We start from the raw sequence: 16599 nt of genomic DNA, 5'->3' as shown, positions 1-16599 counted from the left end.
CAATTGGCAACTGTCTATCCATACTTCTGATTCTGTTCTCACTTAAGCCCAGATATTAGGTTTCTAATTTTTTCTTGCAACACCACAAAGTAGGATACATTTACCTGTACCCATAGTGCCCTCTTTTATATCATTACTTACAATAACATATTGTGAGCTTGTGACGAAAAAGAGTAACATGCTGTCTCTTGTGATAAATGAATGGGCTGATGCACACAGTACATGGCTATACGTTTTTTTCAGGTAATGCACTTAATTTATTTATATAGTGTTTATGTATAGCACATTCTAGACTAAGCAGATGGCGGAGTGTTTTACAACAGGAGAAAAATATAGAGGAGGTCCGTTCTCATCTCTCTTGATATTTTCGTACCTTTGTCCGAAAATGCATTTAAGTCTTTTAAAGGACTCTTGCCGACTAAGAATTAGTGGCATTCTATGCCTTTGAGTTCTCACCCGTTACACAATTTCACAACGTTGCTGTCCTATGGATGTTTCGTAAGGCTTAATACTATCATAACTAGGGTGCCAATTGTTCGTGAAACTCAATGAAAAATCGATAACGCAAGACAAAGGGGACCTAAACTATAATTGAGTAGAAAAATACCCAGTGACTGAATACTAATATATTTATGGGTCCACTGTAAAGGGTAGAAACAGATCAGAAGAAATTGGGTATCATTCCGTTTCTACAGCTTCTATGAGTCTACGTATTTGAGTCTGCTTGTTCTTGCCCAGATGGGTCAAAAGAGTTTCATCAAAACCTGTCCAAATTCCTTAATTTTTATATTCTCATTCCCAACCTACATGCAAAGACATACGCTTGGCACCGAGCACACAATACGATGAGGGAGAACAGCAGAATAAAAGTGGTGGTTCTTTTGGATGGTAATAGCAGGGCACAAATTGATGAATTAGAACCAGTATCCTCAAAAAGAGAAACTAAAGGTACCAAGGCAAAAAAACTGTAACTTAAGGAAAAACCATTGTTAGAAGTGCAAGTCTAGTTTGACCTGCACCCCATTCAGTTTTGGGATGACCAATAACTGGCTCACTGCATTAACAGACTGCTAGGCCCTAACCAATAAAGTAGCAAGGGTCCACAATTTTTAAATACATATAAACTGCTGGAAAATATTAATCGTTGGTCTCAGGGATATATAGGACCTCGGTGGATGCCAATTTTTCAAATCCTAGACTAGGCAATTTACAAAATGCTGGTCACTAAGATTACAGACCGAATACTCAGAAGAAACCTGATCTGACCTGTAGGATCACAATAGGAAGAAGAGGGAGGACTAGGTCAAATTTGGGTATTTTTAGAATTAACATGATTGGCAATGATCCCCCCTAAGGTTAGGTGGCACAGAATAAATCCCCAGATCAGAATGCTGGAGATGTGCTCATTGCAAGAGTGACTTAGTACACATAGACTAGAAACGCAACGGTAGTGGGCTGAGGTGTGGAAGGTAGGGAAGAATAATATTGACATGGCAGGCAGTAATCTTGCATGTTACATCTCTGTAACCTGAGATCATGCATCAACGAAAGAGGTGGTAATGGCAGTCTCTAGATTATGCATGATGAAATCATAGAGGACTAACAGTCGTTCGAACTCTGAGACTTCGATGCAAGAGAGGTATAAAATAGCTCCTGAAAGAGAGGAATATATTGGCTGAATGATCACCTGGAACAATATGAGGAGATCTGGCCCGGTTTCATCTCGATGGGATTATTAGGAAATAGCCCAGCATCTTTTAATTGACTGTCAGTAGGGAAACTGGATGGTGGGGGAAAGAAACTTCAGCTCTAAACATTCACTTGTAAATCAGATGCTGGCATCCTCTAACCACTTTCTAAATATAGCTTATAGGTCGGATCCGCAGCTTTAGTGTTGTGTTTTGTCCTACTGAAAAGGGGGGGGCCCTCGGCCCCCCCGCACGCATGGCGGCACGGCGACCGTCGCCCCCCCTTTCCCCTTTGTTGTCATTCGGCGGTGGGGGCGCGGCCCACCGCCGATTGGCCGGCGGCCTTCCTGACCCGGATCCAAGGTAGTGGGTCCGGGTCAGGGGGGGCGGGCGATAGGAGGGGCCGCCCGGCCCCTCGGGAATAAGAGGTGGGGAGCGCCCAGGAGACCCCCTTGTCCCTGGACGCTCCCTCGCTGAACGTTGTGCCCCGCGCTCGGGGCTTCTTAGTTTTGGATAATCCTTTTCTTTTTCTTACAGGTTCGTGTGTGGTGCGGCCTCGAGCTCGGTGGACGTCGCGTGTGGTGCCTGCCGTCGGTTGTTCAGCGAGGATTTGGGACACCGAAGCAACGTGGAGCGCCGCGGAATAACTTGCCGGCTGTGGGGGGCAGAGAACAAGGTATTTCTCGGCGGGCGGGTGCGGGGAAGTGAGACTCGCGCTGCCGGAGCATAGGCTGCAATTGTGCCAGTGGAACTGCGGGAACTCCGCTTCAGGGCTACGAGGTAACTTACGATTTAAATTGGCACGTTGAGATCCCGCCGCCCCCCCCCGCTCCTCACGATTGTTTCTTGTCCGCGTTTCCTTTGTTCCGCTTGTACCAGAGGAACTGCGAGAACTCCGCTAGGGCTACGAGGTAGTTTAGGATTAAAAAACTTGCCGTTCCCGCTCCTCACATCGGCGATTTGCCCGTCTCTTCACGTTGGGGGGCAGGCAAAGTAGCGCGCACTCAAGCAGACGGTTAATAAGGCCGGTGTGGGGCAAGTTGTTAATAACACGAGCGCGGAGGCGACTCGAGCACACGTGTAAGCGAGTGAAGAGAAGCAGGGTCGACCAGGGCAGCACCTGGAGGGGAGACCCCGTGCAAAGTTTACAAAACGAAGTGGCATTTATGGGTCTGTTTTTCACGCTACATTGCAGGGCTTATTTATAATTCATTGTGCTGGATGTAACACAAAGTGTGCAATTTTCTGAAAACGAGGTGACCTATCTGGAATGTTTTTTCACGAATGTATTGTTTCAATTATTAAGTGATTATTTGTGCATATCCCTACACAAAGTGAATTAAGGATTATAGATCTTAGAATGCTGCTTGATTTGTATGATTGACACTGCCTTTTAATTACGAGCCTCCAGTGTTTGTTGAAAAACGAGGGGTCTGTTTTCCCTAAAATCAGCCCACCTTTTATTACAGGCTGGTGATACGTATCTCTATGCAGACATTTAACGACATTAATGGTGCAATAGGTCGTTTATAGGAGGGATATTGTGGTGATTGGGGTTGATTGTGCTGACATTACTTTTGTGGTGCACAGCAACAGGGAGGTGAACAGGGGGGTTCAATCGTTTCCTTGTACTCACACTGGATTTCCCTAAATCTGCCCTTGTGTCATTACACTGTGCTAATACATGTCTCAATTCCAGGCAATTTAATGAGATTTTGGGGTGCGATTCTCTAGCGGACAGGACCTAAGGCCATCCAGCACGCAACGTGGTGTGGACGGGGACCGCTGATCATTACCGGCGGCGAGGACGCAGGACTGGTCGGTAAGAGGGGTACGGGGGGCTGGCTTTCATCGCTCCTGGTGGCCGCCGGGTGGGTCTACATTAGGTTTACTCACCCCTTACATAAGCGGACAAGCCGCTAGTGTTGCGGTCGCCGTTGCATGGTGTTGAAGGCCCCCTGGTGACCCTCCATCAAAAAGGTACACTTAGTTGACCTGTTGTGACTTTTCAGAGAGTAGGCCGCGGTTGTTTGGGGTGGTATCATGCCAGGTCCGCGGGGTGGAAAAAGTGGGTCTAACATGGAGGCTATGATGCGGGCCATGATGCGGGAGATGAGTGAAATTAAGCAACAGCTAGGGAAAGTTAATGAGCTGGAAGCACGGTTGAATGAGAGGGATGGTGATGCCCCGGGCCCATCCGGTAGGCCGATCCGCAAGAGGGTGGCACCAGTGCCAAGGGGGGATTTTGTCACCCCACCCGGGAAATCTAGGTCCAAGAGACCCAGGGACGCTGCCCCCATCCCGGGGCCAGTAGAACCGGTACCTGCCGCGCCGCCGGCGGACGTCCCACCCCCGCATATACCTATGCCTACACCCCTTGCCCCCGTGGTGCCGGTGCCGACAGGTCAACCAGTAGACGCTGGGCCTGCTCCCATACCGGTGCCCACAATCCCGGGCACAGGCGTGCCACACCCGGCACCCGCCCTGCCAGCTGCGCCAGTACCACCGGGCATAACCCCAGTGGTACCTGTTGTCCCGGGGGGTAATGTTGAGTCAATGCCCCCTGAATTGTTATCCCAGATAACGGCCTTGATGCCATGGCTCCAAAAAGGGGGAGCTTTCCCGAATTCTGCAGACCATGCAGCAGAGGCGGCGAAGTCTGTGGAAAAAATCAGATCGGCAGCGGTCGCCGACAGTGTTGCCTTGCCAATATCTTCTCCCCTTGCAGGTCCAAGTGTTCCCCAGCTGGACGGAGTTAAAGGGCAGCCGCCCCCGGTGCCCGCACTTGGTAAGGAAGTGGCATTGCCGCTCTTGGGGGACGGTGTTCTACCTTCCAGGAGCGAGAATTTGGCTCAGCATGTGTCATTAGCTGTGAAAGAGATGATTTGGGCGGATAAATACGTGTACATTTATTCTTTGTTGTTAGATAATAGGGAAATGGAGCAGGCAAAAGCACTAAAAGAGTGGATGCTTCCAAGCGAATGGAGGGCGCAGTGTACTAGATTTAGGGTTGAGGAAACTCTCAACAACTGGATGAAAGCATGGGCTGTATTCACTGCGATTAAAGCTGAGCGTCCTCCAGATTTACAGGCAGCATTGGCATGCTACTCGAGCAGGATTGTGGGGTGGAGTGAACAGTATTCTGGGGAGGCATGGAAGGGGTATGATGTCAATTTCAGGAAGGCATTGGAATTCAATAGAACATTGCCATGGGACACGGTAGATTCCATGGCTTGGCACAAACAGTTCTCTGATACTGCACCTCCCCCTCAGTTCGGTGCGGTCAAGGTGTTCACTAGACCGCAACAGCCCTTTCGGCCCCCCCAAACGAGTGAGGTACCTGGGAAGTTTAGGGCAAGTGGGCCAGAGAAAAAAGGGGTGTGCTGGGATTTTAATAGGCGCACCTGCACAAGGGCCGCGTGTAAGTTTAGACATGCATGTTCCTCCTGTGGGCACCCCTCTCATCCAGAAACTACCTGTAGGTCCAAGCAGGGAAACACAGGTCAGAGGGGTAGGGGAAAGCCACTATAAGATAGACAGGTTAGGCCCCCCCACTCCAGTGGATGTGGTGGCAATGATTCCATGGTTGAACAGATACCCGGACCACACATCGGCCACCCTACTCCAGGAAGGTTTTTCTAAAGGCTTTAGGATCCCGGCCGCGGGATACGCAGGTAGCGCGCACTGTAGAAACCAATTGTCAGTCAAGCACAATCCGGCTGTGGTGGCCGCCAAAATTGACAAGGAGCTATCGTTAGGCAGGATAGCTGGCCCTTTTTCTGAAGTGCCAGTACCCAATTTTGTGTGTTCCCCACTAGGAGTTGTCCCCAAAAAAGAGAAAGGGCAATTCAGATTGATCCATAACCTGTCAGCACCTAAGGGGACGTCACTGAATGATGCCATTGACGAGGGTATCTGTAGTGTTAAATACGCCTCTTTTGATCAGGCTGTTAACTTATTACAGGCCACGGGACCCGGGGCGCTGATGGCGAAATCAGACATAGAATCAGCCTTTCGCCTCCTCCCGGTCCACCCAGCGGATCAGCTTCTTTTAGGTTTCACTTTTGGGGATATGTTCTACATGGACAAATGCATGCCTATGGGTTGTTCTATATCTTGTGCTTACTTTGAGATGTTTAGCTCCTTTCTTGAATGGGCCATGAGACAAGTGACGGGCCATCAGCGGGTCATGCATTATTTAGATGATTTCCTCTTCCTGGGTACAGCGGGATCTCAGGAGTGTGCACTGGCATTGCAGGAATTTTGCGTGCTCATGCGGGCTTTTGGAGTCCCTCTTGCGCCCGGGAAGACGGTTGGCCCGACCACCTGCTTAGAATTCCTTGGCATTGAGATTGACTCAATGGAGGGATGTTTTAGATTACCTAGGGACAAGGTGGACAAATTCAAGAGCGCTACAGTTATGCCTCCGGAAGGAGAAGGTCACTTTGCAGCAATTACAGGAGGTGGTAGGGCAATTGAACTTTGCACTGAGGATCATCCCCACGGCTGAGGGAGAAGCACCACCGCACTCGACTGTCGGTTGAAATTCGCCAGGATATGCTTATATGGATGGCATTCCTGGAGGATTTTAACGGCAGGGTAGTCTGGCCCGGCCCGCTGACAACATCAGCAGAGTTGGGCCTGTGGACGGATGCTGCCGGGAGTGTGGGCTTCGGCGCCATTCTAGGAAACAGATGGGTCGCTCAACAGTGGCCGGGAGTATGGGGGACATGGGGCCTGACCAGCAACATTGGCTTCCTGGAACTCTTCCCAATATGGGTGGCACTGATGGTCTGGCCCGAACACCTATGTAATCAATCAGTGGTGTTTTGGTCAGACAACATGACGGTGGTGGAATGTATCAACCAGCAGGGGGCATGGTGTCCTTTCATACTTCGTCTGATCAAAGAAATTGTGTTGCAGTGCCTTAAATTGAATGTCAACTTTAAGGCCAAACATGTCCCAGGTGTTCTGAACAATGCAGCTGACTCCCTCTCTCGCTTCAAAATGCAGGTTTTCAGGGAGCATCTTCCTACAGCAGACCCCTCGCCAGCGCACTTCCCAGCAGTACTTTGGCAGATTGGTGCCCCAGATTACAGGACCTCGTGGTCGCTAGCCTAGCCCCCAGGACCAAGACGGCTTACGAAGGGGCGTTTTTGTCTTATCGTTCTTTTTTGGGACAACAATGGGAAGTACTTTGGGCACAGGAGGATGGCTTTGCAGCCTATTTAGAATGGATGCATAAGGAAGGACGCTCGGTGGCAGCGGCAAACAGACATAGGGCAGCGGTGTCATTCTTCGCTCAGGCTAGGGGCTTCCGGGATCCCACTAATACCTTTATGATACGTAAGGCTTTGAGGGGATGGCGCCGTATACAGGGCCATCATAAGGATAAGAGAAAGCCCATAGGATTAGCCCGGCTGACAGCTCTACTGGCCACGCTGGACACTGTTTGTAGCTCGGAGTGGGAGGTTTTTCTTTTTAGGGCAGCATTCTCTTTGGCATTCTATGGGGCGCTGAGAATTAGCGAACTTGTGGCAGGCTCTAAGTCAGACCTACTGGGCGGCTTGCAAAGGGCTAGTGTGACGATAAGGGAGGACACCATGTGGGTAACTATTCCAAAGTCAAAGACCGACCAGGAGTCTAGGGGCCACACCATAGTTCTCCAACGGGCCCCCGCCAACCCTTGCTGCCCAGTGAGGCACGTGGAATTATTGCACGGACTGCTGGTGGGCTCAGCGGGCAGGGCATTGCTCTGTCACGCCGATGGGAGCCCCCTGACCAGATATCAATTCAGGAAGGTATTAGAGATGGGGGTTAGGAAAGCAGGTCTTGACCCTAAAGAGTTTGGCTCTCATTCCTTTAGGATTGGGGCAGCAACTGAGGCGGTGGCGGGGGGCCTCCCAGTGGAGAGAGTGAAGACAATTGGGAGATGGTCCTCAGAATGCTACAAACGTTATGTACGGATTGACATGCTATGATTACATGTCGCTCACGCTTGGTTTGTTTCCGCTCTCTTACAGTTTCTCAGACCTGTTACGCAGGGGAGGAATTTGTCGTCGGGCACCGGCAACATACATCAGCACGGAGCGGCACCCAGGAAACGATGAAGACCAGTGTTTGGATTGTGGGTCACTCATATGTAAAACGAGCAGAATGTGTCTTTATGTCAGGTGACAGGAGGAAAAGGGCGGCACAGCTAGGGTTGGACATCACGTTCTTTGGCAGAGGGGGGTTGTGTCTGCACGAGTTTAGGGGATTCTTCCAGGGGCTTTTAGCACGCCGGCAATCTCCACCGTCAGTGGTGATACTTCACCTTGGGGAGAATGATTTGGCAACACTGGGTAGGCGCATTCTGATTGAGGAGATTATCTCAACGGCGGGTTGGATGGCTAGGACCTGCCCCGGTTGCACACTAGTATGGTCACAACTCATACCTCGACTACAGTGGCGGGGGGGACATTCGGTCAGGGCGTTGAATCACTCGGTAAAGAGGATCAACACACGGTTGGATAGGTTGTTTCGAGCCCCCTTGTTACAGTCAATACCTCATGGGTGCATCTGGGGCGACAAGTATTACTTGAAGGACGGAGTTCATTTAACAGAGGAGGGTAATGTCTTATGGTCTGACAATATCTGGGCCTGGCTAGAGGGTTTTGAAAGTAGGAGGGTGTCCTTAGGTAGGGGCTAGAGGGGGGAGGCCAGATCGTCGGTTAACAATGCTGGCCTGTGGCGGTAAGGTCATTATCGGTGAGCACATATTTGAGGTCTGAGGGGGCGGGCATCATCCTATGGAGGTTCCCGCCCAGGGGGAGGGGCCTGCGGGCCACTCCCAGAACTCCAGGGGCAAGGTAATAGGCAAAGGAGCGCGGGTAGGAGTAGTTCACGCTTTCCTTAGGCTGGTAGCCACCCCGCGCGCGTGGACTCATGACGCCACCGGCGCAGAGTAAGGGCCCTCCTTTAGTGGGTAAATGGAGTTTAGGGCGTAGACCGGGCAATTCCCGGGGTAACACTGCGCATGCGCACATCTATGGGGGAGGCGCAGCTTGTAGGACCTGACACCGGTAGTGACCCTGCCATATGACCAGAAATGTACAAAAATCAAGATTAGGATGTTTAGTCTAAGTTAGGAAACAACATGTATTAGAGTTTTGTTAAGGTCAGGCTCTCAAACTTGTTGATAAGAATTGTGTAACTAAATGTCCTGCTGATTTTTGTATTCATTGTTGATTATGCAATTAAAACCTTTTTAATTTCATACTTTAATAAATACGGCCGGGCGACTAGCGCCCGCCTTCCAAAAAGTAAAGACGTCTCGTGTCCACGTTCCTGGGTGTTGGGTGCCGGATTGGGGGGGAGGCGGCAGCTAGTCGCTGACCATGTTGAAGTGGGCTGAAATACTGCCGCAGAGCTTTTCTTAAAAGTATTCAGATTAAAAGCTTATGGATACAGGGCAGGGGTCGAGTTGAGGTAGAGGCGAATGGAGGGAGGATGTGGGAGGACAATACCCAGGATGTGTGGTCTGTTTGTTCATGATACTAAATAACTAAAGAACAAATCCTTAACTCACAGAGAACATCAGTAACGGAACTGAGAATGAAGCGCTGCAAGTAAGCCACAGATGGAAGCACTTTCATGGTCTATCATTTACACATGTAATTTGTGTTAATTTGCATAGACAATAAAATATACCTCTTGTTGCCTTTTATAATATGGCACCACTGGCATGAGTTCCAGCTCCTCGGTCACGCGGAAAGCAGTCCAACCAACCCTCGTGTAGTGTGTATCTTTCACTTGAAACCTTTGTATTACCTTCATCTTTGATTGGGTTTACTAACAACTGCTGCATGCTTACCTGTCTTCAATGACATGTTGTATCGGTTTCTGTGCCTGCTGCATTCTCTGTGTTCTTATCCGAAGAGTACCCTAAGACTGCCATTGTAGAAAAACCAGCATTTGTAAAGCGCACAACTACCTCCGCAGAGGTGTCCCGGCTCTGGGGGCCGTCAGCAAGATTAAGCTAGCTCCCCGTGTTCCGGAGAGAGCAGCCCTGGCCGCTGCACCACACCTCTTCGCCTACTAGATAAAACATCGCATTATGATATTTAGCACATTAATACTATTATTGCTGTCTTCATCTGGATATCTCATAATGAGTGATGAACAAAGGCATGGCATGTAAGGAGTGGCTAGCATTATGCTTATTTTCATATCACACTCTCAAGTGAAGAGCACTCTACAATTAGTATAAGTGGAAGGAAACCCTATTAATTATTTGGCTACTGAATCTGCGGATGTACGTTGTTACAACGCATGCTTTTACCACGCATGCTTTTACAACGCAGGTTTTTCAATGCAAGTCGTTACAACGACTTGCGTTGGGGGGTGCTGGATAGTGAATAGTTTAATTTACTATTCTAACTCCAGTCCCCGTGGATAGTAGGGAAGGTGTTGGATAGTAAATTAAACTATTACCTATCCTAGAGCGCCCCCCAGCGCAATTAGTTGTAATGACTTGCGTTAAAAAACCTGCGTTGTAAAGGCACTGCATGGTAAAAGTTGCGTCGTAAAGGATGTTTCCCGAATCTGCAGCTTCTCCAGGAACATTTGTTTAAGGTAGGCCTGGGCACAATTTTAATTGCACTGCAATAGTTGCTATAACTTTACTAATATTGCATGACAAAATTAACGATAAATTACTGCGATTACTAACATAATTTCGGCAAGAAATTTTAACGTGAGATGTACCATTCGCGTAATTTTGTTATGCGAGCGACATTTCAGCTTGATTTTTGTACCCAAGTGGACAAGTTGGGTAATTTATGAATGCAAAACTACAAATTAGAATTCAAACTACTGTTCTTTAAACATGATAAGCTATTCATTTAATATGGAAGATTAAAAACGTTCAGCTAGATAATTTTACCTGAGTGGATAATCAATTTGAAAACTCAAAACTGAAAATCCGAAAACAAGCAGCAGTGTTTTGAACATGAGCAACAGGAAATCAGCTCAGAAGTGCATTTGAAAGTTGAATTCATACTGGAGCGGTGTTGTTGCCGGAGCAGGACAGAGTAGTGTCAAGCAGGAAGTGGAGTAGTGGCAGCGGCAGTAAAGTGGTGGGACGGAGGTGGGCAAGGCCGGGTCTGTGGTTGTATGGTGGGCCCAAACGCATGCTCCCGAAATGATCTTCACTCAAGTCTTTTCTCACCAGGTGGTGTCACACTGCACCTCATCACACACCTGCCTCTCAAAAACAATTCCAGCATGGCTACCAACCTGGCCGCTAGCTGAGTCTGAAATTAAAATCAAGGCCGTGTTCAGAAAGCGGACAGGAATGTGGCAGCCATAGTCAGCTACAGCTAAGTTTAGGCCTATGCTCCTCGCAGAAGCAGCCCAGCTAGCGCTGGTTGCGGCTTGCTCTGGTGGTGTGCCTCACTCATCTCTCTAGGCAAGCCGCAAGTGGCAGTGCTAAGATGTAGGTCTCTGCTCCCAGCACCTCATACGGGCATAAGCCACACATAGGGAAAGAGGGGAAAACCATTATAACCTACAGTAACCGCTGGACTGGGAGAAGGACCATAGCACTCTTTAACTCATGTCAGCACAAAGAGGTCAGGTAGGACAAGGGGGCAACTACCTTCTGACCCAAAGGGGATAAAGAACAGAAAGAAAGATCAAGCAATCAAACAGAATCCAACAGAGTAGACAACGCCAGCCTCGTTTAATAAAGTGACACAGGAATTCCTCCCAGAGCAAGTCAGGGGCAAAGAGTGCCAGACGCCTCTCTCAAAACCCAACATGTACTCAAAATATTTTTTCCTTAAAGATCCAGACTCCGCAATATTTTACTTAAGCAGCAGGGTATGCAGGCTGCAGGATCCCATCTAGTCCACACATACACTCTACCAGCAAAAGCAATTCAAGGAATCACCCCAAGCAGGGGGAGAGAAAGTGGAGGAGACTGACAAGCAGATGGCAGACAGGAGAGCGGGGGTGGAGTAACTAAAGTGTGAGATTCCCCCTCTCCACTTACCCCCACTCTCTCTCCTCCCTCACAGAGAATCGTCAAGCTGCAAGTACCATTGTCAGCGATAAGCAACCAGAAGCAGGAGCCACTCCAGGTCAGTTGGTCCCCCCAATTGGGGCCAAAGCAACATAGATTGAAACATTGCTCAGAGAACTCTAAAAACCAGCTCACCTACATACGGGCACTAAGCATCATAGAATCACAGGAGGTACCACTGGCCTGCCGTACTTACACACTGCTCCACAGCACAGCGCAGGTCATCCAGAACTTGTCCAGGTTACAGCTGAAACCACTTGGCCAAGGACATATCAAAACGCACAGGAAGGCAGACGCATTGGAACTGTTGGAGGGCAACAAGCATCCCCGGGTGAACAAGGACAACCAGGGGGACATCTCATACTTAGACTCACTGGGGTGGGCCGATCTGGTGACATCCTATCCCTGGATGCCACCCCAGATCCCTACACAGGTCACCCCAAACCAACATCTCGCCAGGAGAAGCAAACCAGGTTGCAGGCCTCTGCTGTAAGGTGCATCAACAGGATAAACACGTTCAAGCGAAACCAGGAACTACCAATTTGTGGGACTCCTTCTTAAGCACCATGCAACGGATGGTAGATACGCTACAGTACCAGTCCGACAAGATGGATATACAGCTTGAGATCCTCAACACCCTGGCCGTATATGTAAGAGGAATCGACAAAAAATTGGGGAAACTGAACTCATTAATACTGCAAGTCCAAACAAAGGCAAACCTAACTTGTGGCTGAGGGCCATTCATGGATACACTGCCATCCCTTCCATAAATGTTGACCAACTTCCTTAATGATTTGAAAAAGGAGCCTCTGGACAACAAGGGAGTTTTAGTGTTAAAAAGAGACCTAAGTACGAGGCAAGGTGGAAGCAAATAATAACATTGCACACACTGTTCCAGGGATTCTGCTCATACACAGAACTATGCACAAGAAAATAGAACCTCAGTAAATAGGGGTGTACCTCCTACCAAATTAGCACCCAAAATCCCAACCGACTAGCAATAGTGTCTCATTCGGTCTCCTACAAATATCAAGAAGCTACAAACGTTTAGACAACCCAGAACACAAGCACTCCCGACTCACCTCCGAGACGCGGGAACAAGACAATCTTTCACTCTCTCGCACTTGTCCACAATTATAATCATCAGAGTCACTAAATAAGTTAAAAATGTTTATTTTGACTATAGTGATTCATAAACCAGTATGCGAACCACGACCAGCAGCAAAATACATAAAGCTAGCATCATTAGCATTGTTACAATACCACAGAACACAAAAGTAGTCGTCATTTCATAAAGACTGTGAAAAAGGCAAAATAATCAGGCCTAATCACACTCCCCTTGGCAATAAGAAGTTATTTTATATAACAGAAGATCTCCAGGCATTGTTAGCAGACCCCCTACCTGAAAGCCTAAATGCAAAGGTTTACTTCATAGGAACAGCAGAGCTCAGCTCCATGGAACAGCTTTCTTCGACTGTGTATTAAAAACATGCAACAACGCTATATCAAGGCACCATTCTTCCATACTTCAGCTGTTGGTAACATGTTTTGTCTAGGTAATAGGGACTGACCAGAACAGAATAACAAGAGACATTGTTGATCGACTTGCACATTATGTTCAGACAGAATTGAAAGGAAAGCTGAGAATGTGAAAAACAATCTGTTATCATGTACAGTGCAGAGGCAAAGTGTTGTGAAAACAAACTCTTAGCAGAGGCGTTCGCAAAAGCAGCAATAGGGCAAGCAAACTCATGCTAACTTAGCAATGTAGAAAATGTATCCTAAGGGCCACATAGCCCAATATAGCAACACCAAAGTAAACTATCTGGGGAATCTCCCCCTACTGGTCCTCCAGTGCAGCAACCTGGAAATGCCCAAGCCCACAATGCCAAACAAAGGTGTCAACTCAGGAGAAAAGGGTGCTATAAAAGACCAGTCTCCTGCTTATGTGGAGTGCACCCCCTCTTCTGTCACATGCAGTGAGTAATGGAGGAAGCTAAAACTAACTGAATTCCGCAAGTAGCAGGGAAATATAATTCCTCCAGCCACATGCCTGGAGCAGCCAACAACACTCACAATGAGGCCTTCCCCAGGCTATGCCAGACTCTAAAGCAGGAGGCACAAGAGAAGTAGACTAAACTTCCCCAGAAGATCCCAGGTATCCCACATAGACTAACAAACATTTCAACAAAAGAGATCCCAATACCGCAAGCGCAACCTTATGAGAGATACTTGAATAGACATTCAGCACCAGTTACAACCTGTACAACCACAATCAACACAGTTCCAATTCTACTGGAGACAAACCACATGAGCCAGGGGAAAGAGATGGTGGTTAACCAGTACTCCAACACTGGGCCCCTACCACTGCAAGACAACATAAGGGAATAAGTGAATGGAGATGAAAACACAGAAGTTTAGAAGGCATCAGACCACAACAGACTAATAACAATGACATAACATCAGTTCAGACATACCGCAATGATAGGGTTCAGAACCATCAAATAACCAATTGGTACCAAGGTGGATAAGTTCATTAATGGGAGTCACCGCTCGGACAGCATTTAATGTCTAGCACTCTACTAGTGTTTGAATCAAAAGGGAATTATGATATCCTAAACAGAGGCAATATTCTCCAGCTACTTGAAACAATTCCAGCTTTAACTACTTTGCTGCTAGGACTTCCCCCCCCCCCCGTGCTAAGGCTTTTTTTGGCTATTTGGGGTAGTTTGCGCTTAGGCCCCTGTAACTATTTGACCACATAAGGGATCCACTCCAAATTTGCGACCTTTTTTTACATAATCATGGGGCTTCTAAAGGTGCCCAGGTTTTTGGATTCCTCTGGAGGGGACCCAGAAATTAGCCAAAATATAGCTACATGTTTTTGCTTTTTTTGGAACAATGCGAAAAAAGGGCTACAGGTGAAAGCGTCTGTTTTCTTCCCTGCAAATAGTATAAAAAAAGGGGTTGTGATGCTGACATATTCTTATTACCAGCTTTCAGGGACAAGCAGATTTTTGTCAGAAAACCAACATTTCTTACACGGTTTTGGCATTTTTCTGGGACGTAGCCTTTTTTTGCTATTTTTTGTGCTTTCAACCTCCTTCCAGTTAATGGTAGAAATGGGTATGAAAACAATAATGGTTCCTGGACAGCTATACATTTTTGAAAAGTAGTAAATAGTCTGAATTCAGAAAGGGGTCATATGTGTAGATCCTTCAAGGTTTCTTTGTATAAACTAACAGGTAAATATAGAAAAAATAGAAAATTAGTTGAAAACAACAGCCAATTGTGTCAACGTTTTCACCTGTAACTTCTTCTAATTATGACAGCTGTTTGAAAGCAATATACCATTACATTGGCTGGTTGTGGGAATATATAAGACTTGTAGGTTCTCCAAGGACCTGATGAACCAAGACCCAATAACTGAGCGGCGTCTTGCAACAGTTTTTATTATGTACCGGGTATATAGCAATTATTCTGGGAAAATGTATACATGGAAAAATCGGTATGAAAGACACCTATGTATTTCTGTAAAGGGAACAAAATATAGAGTTTAGAAATAGTAGATATTTGCACATTTCCAAAATTGGGACTACCCATATTAGCATGAGAATTATAGGTCATCTTTAAAAATGAATTCTTTTTTACATATTGTCTTTCATTCGGAAGGCAGAAATGCATTGAAAGTCAATAGGTAATAACAGTTGCTCTACAATTCTGTATTACCCTAAGTCTCCTGATAAAAATGGTACATCGCTTGTCTGGGTAGGCCTAGTGCCCACGACAGAAAACGGCTCAAAATGCAACGTGGACACACCACATTTTCACAATGAAAAATTACCCTTTTATTGCAAAGTGCAGAGCTGTAGTTTTTTAACCCTAGCTCTGTCGGCACCTAGGGAAACCTAGCAAACCTATACATTTATGAAAACTAGACACCCAGGGAAATCCCGCATGGGGTGACCTGACTGGCTCTCGCCAGGTTCTGTTACCCAGTATCCCTTGCAAACCTAAAAAATTGACATAAAAACAAATTTTCCTCAAATATCTGTGGTGGAAAGTTCTGGAATCTGTGTGGATCCAAAAAATTCCACCCACCCCATGTTCCCCAAAGTCATCCGAGAAAAATGGTACCTCACTGGTGTGGGTAGGCCAGGTGCCCGTGACAGGAAACAGCACAAAGCGCAACCTGGACACATCACATTTTCACAGTGAAAAAATTACCCTTTTTTTGCAAAGTGCCTAGCTGTAGATTTGAACCCTAGCTCTGTTGGCACCTAGGGAAACCTACCAAACCTATACATTAATGAAAACTAGACACCCAGGGAAATCCAGGAAGGGGTGACTTGACTGACTCTCACCAGGTTATGTTACCCAGAATCCCTTGCAAACCTAAAAAATTTACAAAAAAACACATTTTGCTCATATTTCTGTGGTGGAAAGTTCTGGAATCTGTATTGATCCACAAAATTCGACCCACCCCACAATTCCCAAAGTCTTCCTTACTTGTGTGGGTAGGCCTGGTGCCCGTGACAGGAAACGACACAAAACACAATGTGGTCACACCACATTTTCACAGTGAACAATTACCCTTTTATCGCAGAGTGCCTAGCTTTAGTTTTTTAACCCTAGCCCTGCCGGAACCCAGGGCAACCTGGTAAACCTATACATTTTTCAAATTTAACCACCCAGGAAAATACAGGATGGGGTGAATTGGCTGGCTCTCACCAGGTTCTGGTACCCAGAATCCCTTGTAAACCTAAAAGCTTGTCCCAAAAAAACACATTTCCTTCACATTTCTATGGTGGAAAGTTCTGGAATCTGCGTGGATCTACACAATTC

Source organism: Lissotriton helveticus, chromosome 1_2, assembly GCF_964261635.1.
Source record: "Lissotriton helveticus chromosome 1_2, aLisHel1.1, whole genome shotgun sequence".
Classification (NCBI taxonomy): domain Eukaryota; kingdom Metazoa; phylum Chordata; class Amphibia; order Caudata; family Salamandridae; genus Lissotriton; species Lissotriton helveticus.
Note: the sequence above shows the minus strand (reverse complement) of the source record.